The 19,809-nt window shown below is 45.4% G+C and overlaps 48 non-coding genes across 48 annotated transcripts; all 48 read left to right on the forward strand.

Moving 5' to 3' along the window:
- The first annotated feature begins 2 nt into the window (after positions 1-2).
- Positions 3-76, forward strand: trnai-aau (transfer RNA isoleucine (anticodon AAU)). Its single transcript has one exon. It is a non-coding gene; the product is annotated as a tRNA-Ile (tRNA).
- An 82-nt stretch (positions 77-158) lies between these two features.
- trnaf-gaa (transfer RNA phenylalanine (anticodon GAA)) lies at positions 159-231 on the forward strand. Its single transcript has one exon. It is a non-coding gene; the product is annotated as a tRNA-Phe (tRNA).
- A 463-nt stretch (positions 232-694) lies between these two features.
- On the forward strand, positions 695-768 carry trnai-aau (transfer RNA isoleucine (anticodon AAU)). The gene has a single exon. It is a non-coding gene; the product is annotated as a tRNA-Ile (tRNA).
- A 618-nt stretch (positions 769-1,386) lies between these two features.
- On the forward strand, positions 1,387-1,460 carry trnai-aau (transfer RNA isoleucine (anticodon AAU)). Its single transcript has one exon. It is a non-coding gene; the product is annotated as a tRNA-Ile (tRNA).
- Positions 1,461-1,542: 82 nt separating this feature from the next.
- On the forward strand, positions 1,543-1,615 carry trnaf-gaa (transfer RNA phenylalanine (anticodon GAA)). Its single transcript has one exon. It is a non-coding gene; the product is annotated as a tRNA-Phe (tRNA).
- Positions 1,616-2,078: 463 nt separating this feature from the next.
- Positions 2,079-2,152, forward strand: trnaf-aaa (transfer RNA phenylalanine (anticodon AAA)). Its single transcript has one exon. It is a non-coding gene; the product is annotated as a tRNA-Phe (tRNA).
- Positions 2,153-2,769: 617 nt separating this feature from the next.
- Positions 2,770-2,843, forward strand: trnai-aau (transfer RNA isoleucine (anticodon AAU)). The gene has a single exon. It is a non-coding gene; the product is annotated as a tRNA-Ile (tRNA).
- An 82-nt stretch (positions 2,844-2,925) lies between these two features.
- trnaf-gaa (transfer RNA phenylalanine (anticodon GAA)) lies at positions 2,926-2,998 on the forward strand. Its single transcript has one exon. It is a non-coding gene; the product is annotated as a tRNA-Phe (tRNA).
- A 463-nt stretch (positions 2,999-3,461) lies between these two features.
- trnai-aau (transfer RNA isoleucine (anticodon AAU)) lies at positions 3,462-3,535 on the forward strand. The gene has a single exon. It is a non-coding gene; the product is annotated as a tRNA-Ile (tRNA).
- Positions 3,536-3,617: 82 nt separating this feature from the next.
- trnaf-gaa (transfer RNA phenylalanine (anticodon GAA)) lies at positions 3,618-3,690 on the forward strand. Its single transcript has one exon. It is a non-coding gene; the product is annotated as a tRNA-Phe (tRNA).
- Positions 3,691-4,153: 463 nt separating this feature from the next.
- On the forward strand, positions 4,154-4,227 carry trnai-aau (transfer RNA isoleucine (anticodon AAU)). Its single transcript has one exon. It is a non-coding gene; the product is annotated as a tRNA-Ile (tRNA).
- Positions 4,228-4,838: 611 nt separating this feature from the next.
- Positions 4,839-4,912, forward strand: trnai-aau (transfer RNA isoleucine (anticodon AAU)). The gene has a single exon. It is a non-coding gene; the product is annotated as a tRNA-Ile (tRNA).
- Positions 4,913-4,994: 82 nt separating this feature from the next.
- Positions 4,995-5,067, forward strand: trnaf-gaa (transfer RNA phenylalanine (anticodon GAA)). The gene has a single exon. It is a non-coding gene; the product is annotated as a tRNA-Phe (tRNA).
- Positions 5,068-5,530: 463 nt separating this feature from the next.
- trnai-aau (transfer RNA isoleucine (anticodon AAU)) lies at positions 5,531-5,604 on the forward strand. Its single transcript has one exon. It is a non-coding gene; the product is annotated as a tRNA-Ile (tRNA).
- Positions 5,605-5,686: 82 nt separating this feature from the next.
- Positions 5,687-5,759, forward strand: trnaf-gaa (transfer RNA phenylalanine (anticodon GAA)). The gene has a single exon. It is a non-coding gene; the product is annotated as a tRNA-Phe (tRNA).
- A 463-nt stretch (positions 5,760-6,222) lies between these two features.
- trnai-aau (transfer RNA isoleucine (anticodon AAU)) lies at positions 6,223-6,296 on the forward strand. Its single transcript has one exon. It is a non-coding gene; the product is annotated as a tRNA-Ile (tRNA).
- Positions 6,297-6,910: 614 nt separating this feature from the next.
- On the forward strand, positions 6,911-6,984 carry trnai-aau (transfer RNA isoleucine (anticodon AAU)). The gene has a single exon. It is a non-coding gene; the product is annotated as a tRNA-Ile (tRNA).
- An 82-nt stretch (positions 6,985-7,066) lies between these two features.
- On the forward strand, positions 7,067-7,139 carry trnaf-gaa (transfer RNA phenylalanine (anticodon GAA)). The gene has a single exon. It is a non-coding gene; the product is annotated as a tRNA-Phe (tRNA).
- Positions 7,140-7,602: 463 nt separating this feature from the next.
- Positions 7,603-7,676, forward strand: trnai-aau (transfer RNA isoleucine (anticodon AAU)). Its single transcript has one exon. It is a non-coding gene; the product is annotated as a tRNA-Ile (tRNA).
- A 618-nt stretch (positions 7,677-8,294) lies between these two features.
- On the forward strand, positions 8,295-8,368 carry trnai-aau (transfer RNA isoleucine (anticodon AAU)). Its single transcript has one exon. It is a non-coding gene; the product is annotated as a tRNA-Ile (tRNA).
- A 618-nt stretch (positions 8,369-8,986) lies between these two features.
- On the forward strand, positions 8,987-9,060 carry trnai-aau (transfer RNA isoleucine (anticodon AAU)). Its single transcript has one exon. It is a non-coding gene; the product is annotated as a tRNA-Ile (tRNA).
- Positions 9,061-9,142: 82 nt separating this feature from the next.
- On the forward strand, positions 9,143-9,215 carry trnaf-gaa (transfer RNA phenylalanine (anticodon GAA)). The gene has a single exon. It is a non-coding gene; the product is annotated as a tRNA-Phe (tRNA).
- A 619-nt stretch (positions 9,216-9,834) lies between these two features.
- Positions 9,835-9,907, forward strand: trnaf-gaa (transfer RNA phenylalanine (anticodon GAA)). The gene has a single exon. It is a non-coding gene; the product is annotated as a tRNA-Phe (tRNA).
- A 463-nt stretch (positions 9,908-10,370) lies between these two features.
- trnai-aau (transfer RNA isoleucine (anticodon AAU)) lies at positions 10,371-10,444 on the forward strand. The gene has a single exon. It is a non-coding gene; the product is annotated as a tRNA-Ile (tRNA).
- A 618-nt stretch (positions 10,445-11,062) lies between these two features.
- trnai-aau (transfer RNA isoleucine (anticodon AAU)) lies at positions 11,063-11,136 on the forward strand. The gene has a single exon. It is a non-coding gene; the product is annotated as a tRNA-Ile (tRNA).
- An 82-nt stretch (positions 11,137-11,218) lies between these two features.
- trnaf-gaa (transfer RNA phenylalanine (anticodon GAA)) lies at positions 11,219-11,291 on the forward strand. Its single transcript has one exon. It is a non-coding gene; the product is annotated as a tRNA-Phe (tRNA).
- Positions 11,292-11,754: 463 nt separating this feature from the next.
- trnai-aau (transfer RNA isoleucine (anticodon AAU)) lies at positions 11,755-11,828 on the forward strand. The gene has a single exon. It is a non-coding gene; the product is annotated as a tRNA-Ile (tRNA).
- Positions 11,829-12,439: 611 nt separating this feature from the next.
- trnai-aau (transfer RNA isoleucine (anticodon AAU)) lies at positions 12,440-12,513 on the forward strand. Its single transcript has one exon. It is a non-coding gene; the product is annotated as a tRNA-Ile (tRNA).
- Positions 12,514-12,595: 82 nt separating this feature from the next.
- On the forward strand, positions 12,596-12,668 carry trnaf-gaa (transfer RNA phenylalanine (anticodon GAA)). The gene has a single exon. It is a non-coding gene; the product is annotated as a tRNA-Phe (tRNA).
- A 463-nt stretch (positions 12,669-13,131) lies between these two features.
- trnai-aau (transfer RNA isoleucine (anticodon AAU)) lies at positions 13,132-13,205 on the forward strand. Its single transcript has one exon. It is a non-coding gene; the product is annotated as a tRNA-Ile (tRNA).
- Positions 13,206-13,287: 82 nt separating this feature from the next.
- Positions 13,288-13,360, forward strand: trnaf-gaa (transfer RNA phenylalanine (anticodon GAA)). Its single transcript has one exon. It is a non-coding gene; the product is annotated as a tRNA-Phe (tRNA).
- Positions 13,361-13,821: 461 nt separating this feature from the next.
- Positions 13,822-13,895, forward strand: trnai-aau (transfer RNA isoleucine (anticodon AAU)). The gene has a single exon. It is a non-coding gene; the product is annotated as a tRNA-Ile (tRNA).
- Positions 13,896-13,977: 82 nt separating this feature from the next.
- On the forward strand, positions 13,978-14,050 carry trnaf-gaa (transfer RNA phenylalanine (anticodon GAA)). The gene has a single exon. It is a non-coding gene; the product is annotated as a tRNA-Phe (tRNA).
- A 463-nt stretch (positions 14,051-14,513) lies between these two features.
- Positions 14,514-14,587, forward strand: trnai-aau (transfer RNA isoleucine (anticodon AAU)). Its single transcript has one exon. It is a non-coding gene; the product is annotated as a tRNA-Ile (tRNA).
- Positions 14,588-15,201: 614 nt separating this feature from the next.
- Positions 15,202-15,275, forward strand: trnai-aau (transfer RNA isoleucine (anticodon AAU)). Its single transcript has one exon. It is a non-coding gene; the product is annotated as a tRNA-Ile (tRNA).
- Positions 15,276-15,357: 82 nt separating this feature from the next.
- Positions 15,358-15,430, forward strand: trnaf-gaa (transfer RNA phenylalanine (anticodon GAA)). The gene has a single exon. It is a non-coding gene; the product is annotated as a tRNA-Phe (tRNA).
- A 462-nt stretch (positions 15,431-15,892) lies between these two features.
- trnai-aau (transfer RNA isoleucine (anticodon AAU)) lies at positions 15,893-15,966 on the forward strand. The gene has a single exon. It is a non-coding gene; the product is annotated as a tRNA-Ile (tRNA).
- An 82-nt stretch (positions 15,967-16,048) lies between these two features.
- Positions 16,049-16,121, forward strand: trnaf-gaa (transfer RNA phenylalanine (anticodon GAA)). The gene has a single exon. It is a non-coding gene; the product is annotated as a tRNA-Phe (tRNA).
- Positions 16,122-16,584: 463 nt separating this feature from the next.
- trnai-aau (transfer RNA isoleucine (anticodon AAU)) lies at positions 16,585-16,658 on the forward strand. The gene has a single exon. It is a non-coding gene; the product is annotated as a tRNA-Ile (tRNA).
- Positions 16,659-16,740: 82 nt separating this feature from the next.
- trnaf-gaa (transfer RNA phenylalanine (anticodon GAA)) lies at positions 16,741-16,813 on the forward strand. Its single transcript has one exon. It is a non-coding gene; the product is annotated as a tRNA-Phe (tRNA).
- Positions 16,814-17,274: 461 nt separating this feature from the next.
- On the forward strand, positions 17,275-17,348 carry trnai-aau (transfer RNA isoleucine (anticodon AAU)). The gene has a single exon. It is a non-coding gene; the product is annotated as a tRNA-Ile (tRNA).
- Positions 17,349-17,430: 82 nt separating this feature from the next.
- On the forward strand, positions 17,431-17,503 carry trnaf-gaa (transfer RNA phenylalanine (anticodon GAA)). The gene has a single exon. It is a non-coding gene; the product is annotated as a tRNA-Phe (tRNA).
- A 463-nt stretch (positions 17,504-17,966) lies between these two features.
- trnai-aau (transfer RNA isoleucine (anticodon AAU)) lies at positions 17,967-18,040 on the forward strand. The gene has a single exon. It is a non-coding gene; the product is annotated as a tRNA-Ile (tRNA).
- An 82-nt stretch (positions 18,041-18,122) lies between these two features.
- Positions 18,123-18,195, forward strand: trnaf-gaa (transfer RNA phenylalanine (anticodon GAA)). The gene has a single exon. It is a non-coding gene; the product is annotated as a tRNA-Phe (tRNA).
- A 464-nt stretch (positions 18,196-18,659) lies between these two features.
- Positions 18,660-18,733, forward strand: trnai-aau (transfer RNA isoleucine (anticodon AAU)). Its single transcript has one exon. It is a non-coding gene; the product is annotated as a tRNA-Ile (tRNA).
- Positions 18,734-18,815: 82 nt separating this feature from the next.
- On the forward strand, positions 18,816-18,888 carry trnaf-gaa (transfer RNA phenylalanine (anticodon GAA)). Its single transcript has one exon. It is a non-coding gene; the product is annotated as a tRNA-Phe (tRNA).
- Positions 18,889-19,351: 463 nt separating this feature from the next.
- trnai-aau (transfer RNA isoleucine (anticodon AAU)) lies at positions 19,352-19,425 on the forward strand. The gene has a single exon. It is a non-coding gene; the product is annotated as a tRNA-Ile (tRNA).
- An 82-nt stretch (positions 19,426-19,507) lies between these two features.
- trnaf-gaa (transfer RNA phenylalanine (anticodon GAA)) lies at positions 19,508-19,580 on the forward strand. The gene has a single exon. It is a non-coding gene; the product is annotated as a tRNA-Phe (tRNA).
- The last annotated feature ends 229 nt before the right edge of the window (positions 19,581-19,809 follow it).

Below are 19,809 nucleotides of genomic sequence, written 5' to 3' on the forward strand. Positions count from 1 at the left end.
GTGGCCGGTTAGCTCAGTTGGTTAGAGCGTGGTGCTAATAACGCCATGGTCGTGGATTCGATCCCCATACTGGCCATCGATTATATTGTGAGTGTGAAAATTGTGAGTCACTTGCATGTGTATCGTCATGAGTGTCACAGAATGTATCATAACAGCTAGCCGAAATAGCTCAGTTGGGAGAGCGTTAGAATGAAGATCTAAAGGTCCCTGGTTCGATCCTGGGTTTTGGCATTTGATGTTGTTCATTCTTTATGTTCTGCTTTGGCTTTAAGGAAAGTGCCCACAGCTGTGTTTGTAGGCCTGAATCGTGTGTGCTACGCTGCTCCTCTGAATGTAAGTAATGTGTTTCTTTTTCATGTGAAATTGTGACCTGAGTCTCACATGAAAGTTGCTTGTGATTGTTACATGAGAGTAGGTTGTCGTAAGAGAAAGATGCATGAAGTGTGAACTGGAGCTTTCTTGGATCCTCAAAAAGAATATGTTTCTGGAGAATGTGGGCATCGATCCCACTACCTCTCGCATGCTAAGCAAGCACTCTACCATTTGATCTAATTCCCCAGTTTGTTAGAAAAGCCACTATGAGCAACCAAGAGGGTCCAGTCTCGTCCGGCTATGCTGTTGGTGGACTTGTTAGTGTACAAGCCAGCACTTGCAGATGCTCGGTGCATCTCAACAATTGTGCTGCGTAGCTAGCTGCCGGTTAGCTCAGTTGGTTAGAGGGTGGTGCTAATAACGCCATGGTCGTGGATTCGATCCCCATACTGGCCAACGATTATATTGTGAGTGTGAAAATTGTGAGTCACTTGCATGTGTATCGTCATGAGTGTCAAAGAATGAATCTTAGCAGCTAGCAGAAATAGCTCAGTTGGGAGAGCGTTAGAATGAAGATCTAAAGGTCCGTGGTTCGATCTCGGGTTTTGGCATTTGATGTTGTTCATTCTTTATGTTCTGCTTTGGCTTTAAGGAAAGTGCCCACAGCTGTGTTTGTGGGCCTGAATCGTGTGTGCTACGCTGCTCCTCTGAATGTAAGTAATGTGTTTCTTTTTCATGTGAAATTGTGACCTCAGTCTCACATGAAAGTTGCTTGTGATTGTTACATGAGAGGAGGTTGTCGTAAGAGGAAGATGCATGAAGTGTGAACTGGAGCTTTCTTGGATCCTCAAAAAGAATATGTTTTTGGAGAATGTGGGCATCGATCCCACTACCTCTCACATGCTAAGCAAGCACTCTACCATTTGAGCTAATTCCCCAGTTGGGTAGAAACGCCACTATGAGCAACCAAGAGGGTCCAGTCTTGTCCGGCTATGCTGTTGGTGGACTTGTTAGTGTACACGCCAGCACTTGCAGATGCTCGGTGCATCTCAACAATTGTGCTGCATAGCTAGTGGCCGGTTAGCTCAGTTGGTTAGAGCGTTGTGCTAATAACACCATGGTCGTGGATTCGATCCCCATACTGGCCATCGATTATATTGTGAGTGTGAAAATTGTGAGTCACTTGCATGTGTATCGTCATGAGTGTCACAGAATGAATCTTAGCTGCTAGCCGTATTAGCTCAGTTGGGAGAGCGTTAGACTGAAGATCTAAAGGTCCCTGGTTCAATCCCGGGTTTTGGCATTTGTTGTTGTTCCTTCTTTATGTTCTGCTTTTGCTTTAAGGAAAGTGCCCACAGCTGTGTTTGTGGGCCTGAATCGTGTGTGCTACACTGCTCCTGTGAATGTAAGTAATGTGTTTCTTTTTCATGTGAAATTGTGACCTCAGTCTCACATGAAAGTTGCTTGTGATTGTTACATGACAGTAGGTTGTCGTAAGAGAAAGATGCATGAAGTGTGAACTGGAGCTTTCTTGGATCCTCAAAAAAAATATGTTTTTGGAGAATGTGGGCATCGATCCCACTACCTCTCGCATGCTAAGCAAGCACTTTACCATTTGAGCTAATTCCCCAGTTGGGTAGAATCGCCACTATGAGCAACCAAGAGGGTCCAGTCTCGTCCGGCTATGCTGTTGGTGGACTTGTTAGTGTACACGCCAGCACTAGCAGATGCTCGGTGCATCTCAACAATTGTGCTGCGTAGCTAGCGGCAGGTTAGCTCAGTTGGTTAGAGCGTGGTGCTAAAAATGCCATGGTCGTGGATTCGATCCCCATACTGGCCGTCGATTATATTGTCAGTGTGAAAATTGTGAGTCACTTGCATGTGTATCGTCATGAGTGTCAAAGAATGAATCTTAGCAGCTAGCCGAAATAGCTCATTTGGGAGAGTGTTAGACTGAAGATCTAAAGGTCCATGGTTCTATCCTGGGTTTTGGCATTTGATGTTGTTCCTTCTTTATGTTCTGCTTTGGCTTTAAGGAAAGTGCCCACAGCTGTGTTTGTCGGCCTGAATCGTGTGTGCTACGCTGCTCCTCTGAATGTAAGTAATGTGTTTCTTTTTCATGTGAATTTGTGACCTCAGTCTCACATGAAATTTGCTTGTGATTGTTACATGAGAGGAGGTTGTCGTAAGAGAAAGATGCATGAAGTCTGAACTGGAGCTTTCTTGGATCCTCGAAAGAATATGTTTTTGGAGAATGTGGGCATCGATCCCACTACCTCTCACATGCTAAGCAAGCACTCTAGCATTTGAGCTAATTCCCCAGTTGGGTAGAAACGCCACTATGAGCAACCAAGAGGGTCCAGTCTTGTCCGGCTATGCTGTTGGTGGACTTGTTAGTGTACACGCCAGCACTTGCAGATGCTCGGTGCATCTCAACAATTGTGCTGCGTAGCTAGTGGCCGGTTAGCTCAGTTGGTTAGAGCGTGGTGCTAATAACGCCATGGTCGTGGATTCGATCCCCATACTGGCCATCGATTATATTGTGAGTGTGAAAATTGTGAGTCACTTGCATGTGTATCGTCATGAGTGTCACAGAATGTATCATAACAGCTAGCCGAAATAGCTCAGTTGGGAGAGCGTTAGAATGAAGATCTAAAGGTCCCTGGTTCGATCCCGGGTTTTGGCATTTGATGTTGTTCATTCTTTATGTTCTGCTTTGGCTTTAAGGAAAGTGCCCACAGCTGTGTTTGTCGGCCTGAATCGTGTGTGCTACGCTGCTCCTCTGAATGTAAGTAATGTGTTTCTTTTTCATGTGAAATTGTGACCTGAGTCTCACATGAAAGTTGCTTGTGATTGTTACATGAGAGTAGGTTGTCGTAAGAGAAAGATGCATGAAGTGTGAACTGGAGCTTTCTTGGATCCTCAAAAAGAATATGTTTTTGGAGAATGTGGGCACCGATCCCACTACCTCTCGCATGCTAAGCAAGCACTCTACCATTTGATCTAATTCCCCAGTTGGTTAGAAAAGCCACTATGAGCAACCAAGAGGGTCCAGTCTCGTCCGGCTATGCTGTTGGTGGACTTGTTAGTGTACAAGCCAGCACTTGCAGATGCTCGGTGCATCTCAACAATTGTGCTGCGTAGCTAGTGGCCGGTTAGCTCAGTTGGTTAGAGCGTGGTGCTAATAACGCCATGGTCGTGGATTCGATCCCCATACTGGCCATCGATTATATTGTGAGTGTGAAAATTGTGAGTCACTTGCATGTGTATCGTCATGAGTGTCACAGAATGTATCATAACAGCTAGCCGAAATAGCTCAGTTGGGAGAGCGTTAGAATGAAGATCTAAAGGTCCCTGGTTCGATCCCGGGTTTTGGCATTTGATGTTGTTCATTCTTTATGTTCTGCTTTGGCTTTAAGGAAAGTGCCCACAGCTGTGTTTGTCGGCCTGAATCGTGTGTGCTACGCTGCTCCTCTGAATGTAAGTAATGTGTTTCTTTTTCATGTGAAATTGTGACCTGAGTCTCACATGAAAGTTGCTTGTGATTGTTACATGAGAGTAGGTTGTCGTAAGAGAAAGATGCATGAAGTGTGAACTGGAGCTTTCTTGGATCCTCAAAAAGAATATGTTTTTGGAGAATGTGGGCACCGATCCCACTACCTCTCGCATGCTAAGCAAGCACTCTACCATTTGATCTAATTCCCCAGTTGGTTAGAAAAGCCACTATGAGCAACCAAGAGGGTCCAGTCTCGTCCGGCTATGCTGTTGGTGGACTTGTTAGTGTACAAGCCAGCACTTGCAGATGCTCGGTGCATCTCAACAATTGTGCTGCGTAGCTAGCGGCCGGTTAGCTCAGTTGGTTAGAGGGTGGTGCTAATAACGCCATGGTCGTGGATTCGATCCCCATACTGGCCATCGATTATATTGTGAGTGTGAAAATTGTGAGTCACTTGCATGTGTATCGTCATGATTGTCAAAGAATGAATCTTAGCAGCTAGCAGAAATAGCTCAGTTGGGAGAGCGTTAGAATGAAGATCTAAAGGTCCGTGGTTCGATCTCGGCATTTGATGTTGTTCATTCTTTATGTTCTGCTTTGGCTTTAAGGAAAGTGCCCACAGCTGTGTTTGTGGGCCTGAATCGTGTGTGCTACACTGCTCCTGTGAATGTAAGTAATGTGTTTCTTTTTCATGTGAAATTGTGACCTCAGTCTCACATGAAAGTTGCTTGTGATTGTTACATGACAGTAGGTTGTCGTAAGAGAAAGATGCATGAAGTGTGAACTGGAGCTTTCTTGGATCCTCAAAAAAAATATGTTTTTGGAGAATGTGGGCATCGATCCCACTACCTCTCGCATGCTACGCAAGCACTTTACCATTTGAGCTAATTCCCCAGTTGGGTAGAATCGCCACTATGAGCAACCAAGAGGGTCCAGTCTCGTCCGGCTATGCTGTTGGTGGACTTGTTAGTGTACACGCCAGCACTAGCAGATGCTCGGTGCATCTCAACAATTGTGTTGCGTAGCTAGCGGCAGGTTAGCTCAGTTGGTTAGAGCGTGGTGCTAATAACGCCATGGTCGTGGATTCGATCCCCATACTGGCCATCGATTATATTGTGAGTGTGAAAATTGTGAGTCACTTGCATGTGTATCGTCATGAGTGTCACAGAATGTATCATAACAGCTAGCCGAAATAGCTCAGTTGGGAGAGCGTTAGACTGAAGATCTGAAGGTCCCTGTTTCGATCCCGGGTTTCGGCATTGGATCTTGTTCCTTCTTTATGTTCTGCTTTGGCTTTAACGAAAGTGCCCACAGCTGTGTTTGTGGGCCTGAATCCTGTGTGCTACGCTGCTCCTCTGAATGTAAGTAATGTGTTTCTTTTTCATGTGAAATTGTGACCTCAGTCTCACATGAAAGTTGCTTGTGATTGTTACATGAGAGGAGGTTGTCGTAAGAGAAAGATGCATGAAGTGTGAACTGGAGCTTTCTTGGATCCTCAAAAAGAATATGTTTTTGGAGAATGTGGGCATCGATCCCACTACCTCTCGCATGCTAAGCAAGCACTCTACCATTTGAGCAAATTCCCCAGTTGGCTAGAAACGCCACTATGAGCAACCAAGAGGGTCCAGTCTCGTCCGGCTATGCTGTTGGTGGACTTGTTAGTGTACACGCCAGCACTAGCAGATGCTCGGTGCATCTCAACAATTGTGCTGCGTAGCTAGCGGCAGGTTAGCTCAGTTGGTTAGAGCGTGGTGCTAATAACGCCATGGTCGTGGATTCGATCCCCATACTGGCCATCGATTATATTGTGAGTGTGAAAATTGTGAGTCACTTGCATGTGTATCGTCATGAGTGTCACAGAATGAATCTTAGCAGCTAGCCGAAATAGCTCAGTTTGGAGAGCGTTAGACTGAAGATCTAAAGGTCCCTGGTTCTATCCCGGGTTTTGGCATTTGTTATTGTTCCTTCTTTATGTTCTGCTTTGGCTTTAAGGAAAGTGCCCACAGCTGTGTTTGTGGGCCTGAATCGTGTGTGCTACGCTGCTCCTCTGAATATAAGTAATGTGTTTCTTTTTCATGTGAAATTGTGACCTCAGTCTCACATGAAAGTTGCTTGTGATAGTTACATGACAGTAGGTTGTCGTAAGAGAAAGATGCATGAAGTGTGAACTGGAGCTTTCTTGGATCCTCAAAAAGAATATGTTTTTGGAGAATGTGGGCATCAATCCCACTACCTCTCGCATGCTAAGCAAGCACTCTACCATTTGAGCTAATTCCCCAGTTGGGTAGAAATGCCACTATGAGCAACCAAGAGTGTCCAGTCTTGTCCGGCTATGCTGTTGGTGGACTTGTTAGTGTACGCGCCAGCACTTGCAGATGCTCGGTGCATCTCAACAATTGTGCTGCACAGCTAGCGGCTGGTTAGCTCAGTTGGTTAGAGCGTGTTGCTAATAACGCCAAGGTCATGGGTTCGATCCCCATACTGGCCATTGATTATATTTTGAGTGTGAAATTTGTGAGTCACTTGCATGTGTATCGTCATGAGTGTCACAGAATGAATCTTAGCAGCTATCCGAAATAGCTCAATTGGGAGAGCATTAGACTGAAGATCTAAAGGTCCCGGGTTTCGGCATTAGATGTTATTCCTTCTTTATGTTCAGCTTTGGCTTTAAGGAAAGTGCCCACAGCTGTGTTTGTGAGCCTGAATCGTTTGTGCTACGCTGCTACGCTGCTCCTGTGAATGTAAGTAATGTGTTTCTTTTTCATGTGAAATTGTGACCTCAGTCTCAAATGAAAGTTGCTTGTGATTGTTACATGACAGTAGGTTGTCATAAGAGAAAGATGCATGAAGTGTGAACTGGAGCTTTCTTGGATCCTCAAAAAGACTGTGTTTTTGGAGAATGTGGGCATCGATCCCACTACATCTCGCATGCTAAGCAAGCACTCTACCATTTTAGCTAATTCCCCAGTTGGGTAGAAATGCCACTATGAGCAACCAAGAGTGTCCAGTCTTGTCCGGCTATGCTGTTGGTGGACTTGTTAGTGTACGCGCCAGCACTTGCAGATGCTCGGTGCATCTCAACAATTGTGCTGCGCAGCTAGCGGCCGGTTAGCTCAGTTGGTTAGAGCGTGGTGCTAATAACGCCATGGTCGTGGATTCGATCCCAATACTGGCCATCGATTATATTGTGAGTGTGAAAATTGTGAGTCACTTGCATGTGTATCGTCATGAGTGTCACAGAATGTATCCTAACAGCTAGCCGAAATAGCTCAGTTGGGAGAGTGTTAGACTGAAGATCTAAAGGTCCCTGGTTCGATCCCGGGTTTCGGCATTGGGTCTTGTTCCTTCTTTATGTTCTGCTTTGGCTTTAAGGAAAGTGCCGACAGCTGTGTTTGTGGGCCTGAATCGTGTGTGCTACGCTGCTCCTGTGAATGTAAGTAATGTGTTTCTTATTCATGTGAAATTGTGACCTCAGTCTCACATGAAAGTTGCTTGTGATTGTTACATGAGAGTAGGTTGTCGTAAGAGAAAGATGCATGAAGTGTGAACTGGAGCTTTCTTGGATCCTCAAAAAGAATATGTTTTTGGAGAATGTGGGCATCGATCCCACTACCTCTCGCATGCTAAGCAAGCACTCTACCATTTGATCTAATTCCCCAGTTGGTTAGAAACGCCACTATGAGCAACCAAGAGGGTCCAGTCTCGTCCGGCTATGCTGTTGGTGGACTTGTTAGTGTACAAGCCAGCACTTGCAGATGCTCGGTGCATCTCAACAATTGTGCTGCGTAGCTAGCGGCCGGTTAGCTCAGTTGGTTAGAGGGTGGTGCTAATAACGCCATGGTCGTGGATTCGATCCCCATACTGGCCATCGATTATATTGTGAGTGTGAAAATTGTGAGTCACTTGCATGTGTATCGTCATGAGTGTCAAAGAATGAATCTTAGCACCTAGCAGAAATACCTCAGTTGGGAGAGCGTTAGAATGAAGATCTAAAGGTCCCTGGTTCGATCCGGGGTTTTGGCATTTGATGTTGTTCATTCTTTATGTTCTGCTTTGGCTTTAAGGAAAGTGCCCACAGCTGTGTTTGTCGGCCTGAATCGTGTGTGCTACGCTGCTCCTCTGAATGTAAGTAATGTGTTTCTTTTTCATGTGAAATTGTGACCTCAGTCTCACATGAAAGTTGCTTGTGATTGTTACATGAGAGTAGGTTGTCGTAAGAGAAAGATGCATGAAGTGTGAACTGGAGCTTTCTTGGATCCTCAAAAAGAATATGTTTTTGGAGAATGTGGGCATCGATCCCACTACCTCTCGCATGCTAAGCAAGCACTCTACCATTTGATCTAATTTCCCAGTTGGTTAGAAAAGCCACTATGAGCAACCAAGAGGGTCCAGTCTCGTCCGGCTATGCTGTTGGTGGACTTGTTAGTGTACAAGCCAGCACTTGCAGATGCTCGGTGCATCTCAACAATTGTGCTGCGTAGCTAGCGGCCGGTTAGCTCAGTTGGTTAGAGGGTGGTGCTAATAACGCCATGGTCGTGGATTCGATCCCCATACTGGCCATCGATTATATTGTGAGTGTGAAAATTGTGAGTCACTTGCATGTGTATCGTCATGAGTGTCAAAGAATGAATCTTAGCAGCTAGCAGAAATAGCTCAGTTGGGAGAGCGTAAGAATGAAGATCTAAAGGTCCCTGGTTCGATCTCGGGTTTTGGCATTTGATGTTGTTCATTCTTTATGTTCTGCTTTGGCTTTAAGGAAAGTGCCCACAGCTGTGTTTGTGGGCCTGAATCGTGTGTGCTACGCTGCTCCTCTGAATGTAAGTAATGTGTTTCTTTTTCATGTGAAATTGTGACCTCAGTCTCACATGAAAGTTGCTTGTGATTGTTACATGAGAGGAGGTTGTCGTAAGAGAAAGATGCATGAAGTGTGAACTGGAGCTTTCTTGGATCCTCAAAAAGAATATGTTTTTGGAGAATGTGGGCATCGACCCCACTACCTCTCCCATGCTAAGCAAGCACTCTACCATTTGAGCTAATTCCCCAGGTGGGTAGAAACGCCACTATGAGCAACCATGAGGGTCCAGTCTTGTCCGGCTATGCTGTTGTTGGACTTGTTAGTGTACACGCCAGCACTTGCAGATGCTCGGTGCATCTCAACAATTGTGCTGCGTAGCTAGTGGCCAGTTAGCTCAGGTGGTTAGAGCGTTGTGCTAATAACGCCATGGTCGTGGATTCGATCCCCATACTGGCCATCGATTATATTGTGAGTGTGAAAATTGTGAGTCACTTGCATGTGTATCGTCATGAGTGTCACAGAATGAATCTTAGCTGCTAGCCGAAATAGCTCAGTTCGGAGAGCGTTAGACTGAAGATCTAAAGGTCCCTGGTTCAATCCTGGGTTTTGGCATTTGTTGTTGTTCCTTCTTTATGTTCTGCTTTGGCTTTAAGGAAAGTGCCCACAGCTGTGTTTGTGGGCCTGAATCGTGTGTGCTACACTGCTCCTGTGAATGTAAGTAATGTGTTTCTTTTTCATGTGAAATTGTGACCTCAGTCTCACATGAAAGTTGCTTGTGATTGTTACATTACAGTAGGTTGTCGTAAGAGAAAGATGCATGAAGTGTGAACTGGAGCTTTCTTGGATCCTCAAAAACAATATGTTTTTGGAGAATATGGGCATCGATCCCACTACCTCTCGCATGCTAAGCAAGCACTTTACCATTTGAGCTAATTCCCCAGTTGGGTAGAAACGCCACTATGAGCAACCAAGAGGGTCCAGTCTCGTCCGGCTATGCTGTTGGTGGACTTGTTAGTGTACATGCCAGCACTAGCAGATGCTCAGTGCATCTCAACAATTGTGCTGCGTAGCTAGCGGCAGGTTAGCTCAGTTGGTTAGAGCGTGGTGCTAATAACGCCATGGTCATGGATTCGATCCAAATACTGGCCGTCGATTATATTGTGAGTGTGACAATTGTGAGTCACTTGCATGTTTATCGTCATGAGTGTCAAAGAATGAATCTTAGCAGCTAGCAGAAATAGCTCATTTGGGAGAGCGTTAGACTGAACATCTAAAGGTCCCTGGTTCTATCCCGGGTTTTGGCATTTGATGTTGTTCCTTCTTTATGTTCTGCTTTGGCTTTAAGGAAAGTGCCCACAGCTGTGTTTGTGGGCCTGAATCGTGTGTGCTACGCTGCTCCTCTGAATATAAGTAATGTCTTTCTTTTTCATGTGAATTTGTGACCTCAGTCTCACATGAAAGTTGCTTGTGATTGTTACATGAGAGGAGGTTGTCGTAAGAGAAAGATGCATGAAGTGTGAACTGGAGCTTTCTTGGATCCTCAAAAAGAATATGTTTTTGGAGAATGTGGGCATCGATCCCACTACCTCTCACATGCTAAGCAAGCACTCTACCATTTGAGCTAATTCCCCAGTTGGTTAGAAACGCCACTATGAGCAACCAAGAGGGTCCAGTCTCGTCCAGCTATGCTGTTGGTGGACTTGTTAGTGTACAAGCCAGCACTTGCAGATGCTCGGTGCATCTCAACAATTGTGCTGCGTATCTAGCGGCCGGTTAGCTCAGTTGGTTAGAGGGTGGTGCTAATAACGCAATGGTCGTGGATTCGATCCCCATACTGGCCATCGATTATATTGTGAGTGTGAAAATTGTGAGTCACTTGCATGTGTATCGTCATGAGTGTCAAAGAATGAATCTTAGCACCTAGCAGAAATACCTCAGTTGGGAGAGCGTTAGAATGAAGATCTAAAGGTCCCTGGTTCGATCCTGGGTTTTGGCATTTGATGTTGTTCATTCTTTATGTTCTGCTTTGGCTTTAAGGAAAGTGCCCACAGCTGTGTTTGTGGGCCTGAATCGTGTGTGCTACGCTGCTCCTCTGAATGTAAGTAATGTGTTTCTTTTTCATGTGAATTTGTGACCTCAGTCACACATGAAAGTTGCTTGTGATTGTTACATGAGAGGAGGTTGTCGTAAGAGAAAGATGCATGAAGTGTGAACTGGAGCTTTCTTGGATCCTCAAAAAGAATATGTTTTTGGAGAATGTGGGCATCGATCCCACTACCTCTCACATGCTAAGCAAGCACTCTACCATTTGAGCTAATTTCCCAGTTGGGTAGAAATGCCACTATGAGCAACCAAGAGGGTCCAGTCTTGTCCGGCTATGCTGTTGGTGGACTTGTTAGTGTACACGCCAGCACTTGCAGATGCTCGGTGCATCTCAACAATTGTGCTGCGTAGCTAGTGGCCGGTTAGCTCAGTTGGTTAGAGCGTGGTGCTAATAACGCCATGGTCGTGGATTCGATCCCCATACTGGCCATCGATTATATTGAGAGTGTGAAAATTGTGAGTCACTTGCATGTGTATCGTCATGAGTTTCACAGAATGTATTATAACAGCTAGCCGAAATAGCTCAGTTGGGAGAGCGTTAGACTGAAGATCTAAAGGTCATTGGTTCGATCCCGGGTTTCGCCATTGGATCTTGTTCCTTCTTTATGTTCTGCTTTGGCTTTAACGAAAGTGCCCACAGCTGTGTTTGTGGGCCTGAATCCTGTGTGCTACGCTGCTCCTCTGAATGTAAGTAATGTGTTTCTTTTTCATGTGAAATTGTGACCTCAGTCTCACATGAAAGTTGCTTGTGATTGTTACATGAGAGTAGGTTGTCGTAAGAGAAAGATGCATGAAGTGTGAACTGGAGCTTTCTTTGATCCTCAAAAAGAATATGTTTTTGGAGAATGTGGGCACCGATCCCAGTACCTCTCGCATGCTAAGCAAGCACTCTACCATTTGATCTAATTCCACAGTTGGTTAGAAAAGCCACTATGAGCAACCAAGAGGGTCCAGTCTCGTCCGGCTATGCTGTTGGTGGACTTGTTAGTGTACAAGCCAGCACTTGCAGATGCTCGGTGCATCTCAACAATTGTGCTGCGTAGCTAGCGGCCGGTTAGCTCAGTTGGTTAGAGGGTGGTGCTAATAACGCCATGGTCGTGGATTCGATCCCCATACTGGCCATCGATTATATTGTGAGTGTGAAAATTGTGAGTCACTTGCATGTGTATCGTCATGAGTGTCAAAGAATGAATCTTAGCAGCTAGCAGAAATAGCTCAGTTGGGAGAGCGTTAGAATGAAGATCTAAAGGTCCCTGGTTCGATCTCGGGTTTTGATGTTGTTCATTCTTTATGTTCTGCTTTCTCTTTAAGGAAAGTGCCCACAGCTGTGTTTGTGGGCCTGAATCGTGTGTGCTACGCTGCTCCTCTGAATGTAAGTAATGTGTTTCTTTTTCATGTGAAATTGTGACCTCAGTCTCACATGAAAGTTGCTTGTGATTGTTACATGAGAGGAGGTTGTCGTAAGAGAAAGATGCATGAAGTGTGAACTGGAGCTTTCTTGGATCCTCAAAAACAATATGTTTTTGGAGAATGTGGGCATCGATCCCACTACCTCTCGCATGCTAAGCAAGCACTCTACCATTTGAGCTAATTCCCCAGTTGGCTAGAAACGCCACTATGAGCAACCAAGAGGGTCCAGTCTCGTCCGGCTATGTTGTTGGTGGACTTGTTAGTGTACACGCCAGCACTAGCAGATGCTCGGTGCATCTCAACAATTGTGCTGCGTAGCTAGCGGCAGGTTAGCTCAGTTGGTTAGAGGGTGGTGCTAATAACGCCATGGTCGTGGATTCGATCCCCATACTGGCCATCGATTATATTGTGAGTGTGAAAATTGTGAGTCACTTGCATGTGTATCGTCATGAGTGTCAAAGAATGAATCTTAGCAGCTAGCAGAAATAGCTCAGTTGGGAGAGCGTTAGAATGAAGATCTAACGGTCCCTGGTTCGATCCCGGGTTTTGGCATTTGATGTTGTTCATTCTTTATGTTCTGCTTTGGCTTTAAGGAAAGTGCCCACAGCTGTGTTTGTCGGCCTGAATCGTGTGTGCTACGCTGCTCCTCTGAATGTAAGTAATGTGTTTCTTTTTCATGTGAAATTGTGACCTCAGTCTCACATGAAAGTTGCTTGTGATTGTTACATGAGAGTAGGTTGTCGTAAGAGAAAGATGCATGAAGTGTGAACTGGAGCTTTCTTGGATCCTCAAAAAGAATATGTTTTTGGAGAATGTGGGCATCGATCCCACTACCTCTCGCATGCTAAGCAAGCACTCTACCATTTGAGCTAATTCCCCAGTTGGCTAGAAACGCCACTATGAGCAACCAAGAGGGTCCAGTCTCGTCCGGCTATGTTGTTGGTGGACTTGTTAGTGTACACGCCAGCACTAGCAGATGCTCGGTGCATCTCAACAATTGTGCTGCGTAGCTAGTGGCAGGTTAGCTCAGTTGGTTAGAGCGTGGTGCTAATAACGCCATGTTCGTGGATTCGATCCCCATACTGGCCATCGATTATATTGTGAGTGTGAAAATTGTGAGTCACTTGCATGTGTATCGTCATGAGTGTCACAGAATGAATCTTAGCAGCTAGCTGAAATAGCTCAGTTGGGAGAGCATTATACTGAAGATCTAAAGGTCCCTGGTTCGATCCCAGGTCTCGGCATTTGATGTTGTTCCTTCTATATGTTCTGCTTTGGCTTTAAGGAAAGTGCCCACAGCTGTGTTTGTTGGCCTGAATCGTGTGTGCTACGCTGCTCCTCTGAATATAAGTAATGTGTTTTTTTCATGTGAAATTGTGAACTCAGTCTCACATGAAAGTTGCTTGTGATTGTTACATGAGAGTAGGTTGTCATAAGAGAAAGATGCATGAAGTGTGAACTGGAGCTTTCTTGGATCCTCAAAAAGAATATGTTTTTGGAGAATGTGGGCATCAATCCCACTACCTCTCGCATGCTAAGCAAGCACTCTACCATTTGAGCTAATTCCCCAGTTGGGTAGAAATGCCACTATGAGCAACCAAGAGGGTCCAGTCTCGTCCGGCTATGCTGTTGGTGGACTTGTTAGTGTACACGCCAGCACTTGCAGATGCTTTGTGCATCTCAACAATTGTGCTGCACAGCTAGCGGCCGGTTAGCTCAGTTGGTTAGAGCGTGGTGCTAATAACGCCATGGTCGTGGATTCGATCCCCATACTGGCCATCGATTATATTGTGAGTGTGAAAATTGTGAGTCACTTGCATGTGTATCGTCATGAGTGTCACAGAATGAATCTTAGCAGCTAGCCGAAATAGCTCAGTTGGGAGAGCGTTAGACTGAAGATCTAAAGGTCCCTGGTTCTATCCCGGGTTTTGGCATTTGTTATTGTTCCTTCTTTATGTTTTGCTTTGGCTTTAAGGAAAGTGCCCACAGCTGTGTTTGTGGGCCTGAATCGTGTGTGCTACGCTGCTCCTCTGAATGTAAGTAATGTGTTTCTTTTTCATGTGAAATTGTGACCTCAGTCTCACCTGAAAGTTGCTTGTGATTGTTACATGAGAGTAGGTTGTCGTAAGAGAAAGATGCATGAAGTGTGAACTGGAGCTTTCTTGGATCCTCAAAAAGAATATGTTTTTGGAGAACGTGGGCACCGATCCCACTACCTCTCGCATGCTAAGCAAGCACTCTACCATTTGAGCTAATTCCCCAGTTGGGTAGAAATGCCACTATGAGCAACCAAGAGTGTCCAGTCTTGTCCGGCTATGCTGTTGGTGGACTTGTTAGTGTACGCGCCAGCACTTGCAGATGCTCGGTGCATCTCAACAATTGTGCTGCACAGCTAGCGGCTGGTTAGCTCAGTTGGTTAGAGCGTGGTGCTAATAACGCCAAGGTCATGGGTTCGATCCCCATACTGGCCATTGATTATATTTTGAGTGTGAAATTTGTGAGTCACTTGCATGTGTATCGTCATGAGTGTCACAGAATGAATCTTAGCAGCTATCCGAAATAGCTCAATTGGGAGAGCATTAGACTGAAGATCTAAAGGTCCCGGGTTTCGGCATTAGATGTTATTCCTTCTGTATGTTCAGCTTTGGCTTTAAGGAAAGTGCCCACAGCTGTGTTTGTGAGCCTGAATCGTTTGTGCTACGCTGCTACGCTGCTCCTGTGAATGTAAGTAATGTGTTTCTTTTTCATGTGAAATTGTGACCTCAGTCTCAAATGAAAGTTGCTTGTGATTGTTACATGACAGTAGGTTGTCATAAGAGAAAGATGCATGAAGTGTGAACTGGAGCTTTCTTGGATCCTCAAAAAGACTGTGTTTTTGGAGAATGTGGGCATCGATCCCACTACATCTCGCATGCTAAGCAAGCACTCTACCATTTTAGCTAATTCCCCAGTTGGGTAGAAATGCCACTATGAGCAACCAAGAGGGTCCAGTCTCGTCCGGCTATGCTGTTGGTGGACTTGTTAGTGTACAAGCCAGCACTTGCAGATGCTCGGTGCATCTCAACAATTGTGCTGCGTAGCTAGCGGCCGGTTAGCTCAGTTGGTTAGAGGGTGGTGCTAATAACGCCATGGTCGTGGATTCGATCCCCATACTGGCCATCGATTATATTGTGAGTGTGAAAATTGTGAGTCACTTGCATGTGTATCGTCATGAGTGTCAAAGAATGAATCTTAGCAGCTAGCAGAAATAGCTCAGTTGGGAGAGCGTTAGAATGAAGATCTAAAGGTCCCTGGTTCGATCTCGGGTTTTGGCATTGGTCTTGTTCATTCTTTATGTTCTGCTTTCTCTTTAAGGAAAGTGCCCACAGCTGTGTTTGTGGGCCTGAATCGTGTGTGCTACGCTGCTCCTCTGAATGTAAGTAATGTGTTTCTTTTTCATGTGAAATTGTGACCTCAGTCTCACATGAAAGTTGCTTGTGATTGTTACATGAGAGGAGGTTGTCGTAAGAGAAAGATGCATGAAGTGTGAACTGGAGCTTTCTTGGATCCTCAAAAACAATATGTTTTTGGAGAATGTGGGCATCGATCCCACTACCTCTCGCATGCTAAGCAAGCACTCTACCATTTGAGCTAATTCCCCAGTTGGCTAGAAACGCCACTATGAGCAACCAAGAGGGTCCAGTCTCGTCCGGCTATGCTGTTGGTGGACTTGTTAGTGTACACGCCAGCACTAGCAGATGCTCGGTGCATCTCAACAATTGTGCTGCGTAGCTAGCGGCCGGTTAGCTCAGTTGGTTAGAGGGTGGTGCTAATAACGCCATGGTCGTGGATTCGATCCCCATACTGGCCATCGATTATATTGTGAGTGTGAAAATTGTGAGTCACTTGCATGTGTATCGTCATGAGTGTCAAAGAATGAATCTTAGCAGCTAGCAGAAATAGCTCAGTTGGGAGAGCGTTAGAATGAAGATCTAACGGTCCCTGGTTCGATCCCGGGTTTTGGCATTTGATGTTGTTCATTCTTTATGTTCTGCTTTGGCTTTAAGGAAAGTGCCCACAGCTGTGTTTGTCGGCCTGAATCGTGTGTGCTACGCTGCTCCTCTGAATGTAAGTAATGTGTTTCTTTTTCATGTGAAATTGTGACCTCAGTCTCACATGAAAGTTGCTTGTGATTGTTACATGAGAGTAGGTTGTCGTAAGAGAAAGATGCATGAAGTGTGAACTGGAGCTTTCTTGGATCCTCAAAAAGAATATGTTTTTGGAGAATGTGGGCATCGATCCCACTACCTCTCGCATGCTAAGCAAGCACTCTACCATTTGAGCTAATTCCCCAGTTGGCTAGAAACGCCACTATGAGCAACCAAGAGGGTCCAGTCTCGTCCGGCTATGTTGTTGGTGGACTTGTTAGTGTACACGCCAGCACTAGCAGATGCTCGGTGCATCTCAACAATTGTGCTGCGTAGCTAGTGGCAGGTTAGCTCAGTTGGTTAGAGCGTGGTGCTAATAACGCCATGTTCGTGGATTCGATCCCCATACTGGCCATCGATTATATTGTGAGTGTGAAAATTGTGAGTCACTTGCATGTGTATCGTCATGAGTGTCACAGAATGAATCTTAGCAGCTAGCTGAAATAGCTCAGTTGGGAGAGCATTATACTGAAGATCTAAAGGTCCCTGGTTCGATCCCAGGTCTCGGCATTTGATGTTGTTCCTTCTATATGTTCTGCTTTGGCTTTAAGGAAAGTGCCCACAGCTGTGTTTGTTGGCCTGAATCGTGTGTGCTACGCTGCTCCTCTGAATATAAGTAATGTGTTTTTTTCATGTGAAATTGTGAACTCAGTCTCACATGAAAGTTGCTTGTGATTGTTACATGAGAGTAGGTTGTCATAAGAGAAAGATGCATGAAGTGTGAACTGGAGCTTTCTTGGATCCTCAAAAAGAATATGTTTTTGGAGAATGTGGGCATCAATCCCACTACCTCTCGCATGCTAAGCAAGCACTCTACCATTTGAGCTAATTCCCCAGTTGGGTAGAAATGCCACTATGAGCAACCAAGAGGGTCCAGTCTCGTCCGGCTATGCTGTTGGTGGACTTGTTAGTGTACACGCCAGCACTTGCAGATGCTTTGTGCATCTCAACAATTGTGCTGCACAGCTAGCGGCCGGTTAGCTCAGTTGGTTAGAGCGTGGTGCTAATAACGCCATGGTCGTGGATTCGATCCCCATACTGGCCATCGATTATATTGTGAGTGTGAAAATTGTGAGTCACTTGCATGTGTATCGTCATGAGTGTCACAGAATGAATCTTAGCAGCTAGCCGAAATAGCTCAGTTGGGAGAGCGTTAGACTGAAGATCTAAAGGTCCCTGGTTCTATCCCGGGTTTTGGCATTTGTTATTGTTCCTTCTTTATGTTTTGCTTTGGCTTTAAGGAAAGTGCCCACAGCTGTGTTTGTGGGCCTGAATCGTGTGTGCTACGCTGCTCCTCTGAATGTAAGTAATGTGTTTCTTTTTCATGTGAAATTGTGACCTCAGTCTCACCTGAAAGTTGCTTGTGATTGTTACATGAGAGTAGGTTGTCGTAAGAGAAAGATGCATGAAGTGTGAACTGGAGCTTTCTTGGATCCTCAAAAAGAATATGTTTTTGGAGAATGTGGGCACCGATCCCACTACCTCTCGCATGCTAAGCAAGCACTCTACCATTTGAGCTAATTCCCCAGTTGGGTAGAAATGCCACTATGAGCAACCAAGAGGGTCCAGTCTTGTCCGGCTATGCTGTTGGTGGACTTGTTAGTGTACACGCCAGCACTTGCAGATGCTCGGTGCATCTCAACAATTGTGCTGCACAGCTAGCGGCCGGTTAGCTCAGTTGGTTAGAGCGTGGTGCTAATAACGCCAAGGTCGTGGGTTCGATCCCCATACTGGCCATCGATTATATTTTGAGTGTGAAAATTGTGAGTCACTTGCATGTGTATCGTCATGAGTGTCACAGAATGAATCTTAGCAGCTAGCCGAAATAGCTCAGTTGGGAGAGCGTTAGACTGAAGATCTAAAGGTCCCTGGTTCTATCCCGGGTTTCGGCATTAGATGTTGTTCCTTCTTTATGTTCTGCTTTGGCTTTAAGGAAAGTGCCCACAGCTGTGTTTGTGGGCCTGAATCTGTGTGTGCTACGCTGCTCCTGTGAATGTAAGTAATGTGTTTCTTTTTCATGTGAAATTGTGACCTCAGTCTCACATGAAAGTTGCTTGTGATTGTTACATGACAGTAGGTTGTCGTAAGAGAAAGATGCATGAAGTGTGAACTGGAGCTTTCTTGGATCCTCAAAAAGAATGTGTTTTTGGAGAATGTGGGCATCGATCCCACTACCTCTCGCATGCTAAGCAAGCACTCTACCATTTGAGCTAATTCCCCAGTTGGGTAGAAATGCCACTATGAGCAACCAAGAGGGTCCAGTCTTGTCCGGCTATGCTGTTGGTGGACTTGTTAGTGTACACGCCAGCACTTGCAGATGCTCGGTGCATCTCAACAATTGTGCTGCGCAGCTAGCGGCCGGTTAGCTCAGTTGGTTAGAGCGTGGTGCTAATAACGCCATGGTCGTGGATTCGATCCCCATACTGGCCATCGATTATATTGTGAGTGTGAAAATTGTGAGTCACTTGCATGTGTATCGTCATGAGTGTCACAGAATGAATCTTAGCAGCTAGCCGAAATAGCTCAGTTGGGAGAGCGTTAGACTGAAGATCTAAAGGTCCCTGGTTCGATCCCGGGTTTCGGCATTGGATGTTGTTCCTTCTTTATGTTCTGCTTTGGCTTTAAGGAAAGTGCCCACAGCTGTGTTTGTGGGCCTGAATCGTGTGTGCTACGCTGCTCCTCTGAATGTAAGTAATGTGTTTCTTTTTCATGTGAAATTGTGACCTCAGTCTCACATGAAAGTTGCTTGTGATTGTTACATGAGAGTAGGTTGTCGTAAGAGAAAGATGCATGAAGTGTGAACTGGAGCTTTCTTGGATCCTCAAAAAGAATATGTTTTTGGAGAATGTGGGCATCGATCCCACTACCTCTCGCATGCTAAGCAAGCACTCTACCATTTGAGCTAATTCCCCAGTTGGGTAGAAATGCCACTATGAGCAACCAAGAGGGTCCAGTCTTGTCCGGCTATGCTGTTGGTGGACTTGTTAGTGTACACGCCAGCACTTGCAGATGCTCGGTGCATCTCAACAATTGTGCTGCGCAGCTAGCGGCCGGTTAGCTCAGTTGGTTAGAGCGTGGTGCTAATAACGCCATGGTCGTGGATTCGATCCCCATACTGGCCATCGATTATATTGTGAGTGTGAAAATTGTGAGTCACTTGCATGTGTATCGTCATGAGTGTCACAGAATGAATCTTAGCAGCTAGCCGAAATAGCTCAGTTGGGAGAGCGTTAGACTGAAGATCTAAAGGTCCCTGGTTCGATCCCGGGTTTCGGCATTTGATGTTGTTCCTTCTTTATGTTCTGCTTTGGCTTTAAGGAAAGTGCCCACAGCTGTGTTTGTGGGCCTGAATCGTGTGTGCTACGCTGCTCCTCTGAATGTAAGTAATGTGTTTCTTTTTCATGTGAAATTGTGACCTCAGTCTCACATGAAAGTTGCTTGTGATTGTTACATGACAGTAGGTTGTCATAAGAGAAAGATGCATGAAGTGTGAACTGGAGCTTTCT

Source organism: Salmo salar, chromosome 27, assembly GCF_965601325.2.
Source record: "Salmo salar chromosome 27, fSalSal1, whole genome shotgun sequence".
NCBI classification, from domain to species: domain Eukaryota; kingdom Metazoa; phylum Chordata; class Actinopteri; order Salmoniformes; family Salmonidae; genus Salmo; species Salmo salar.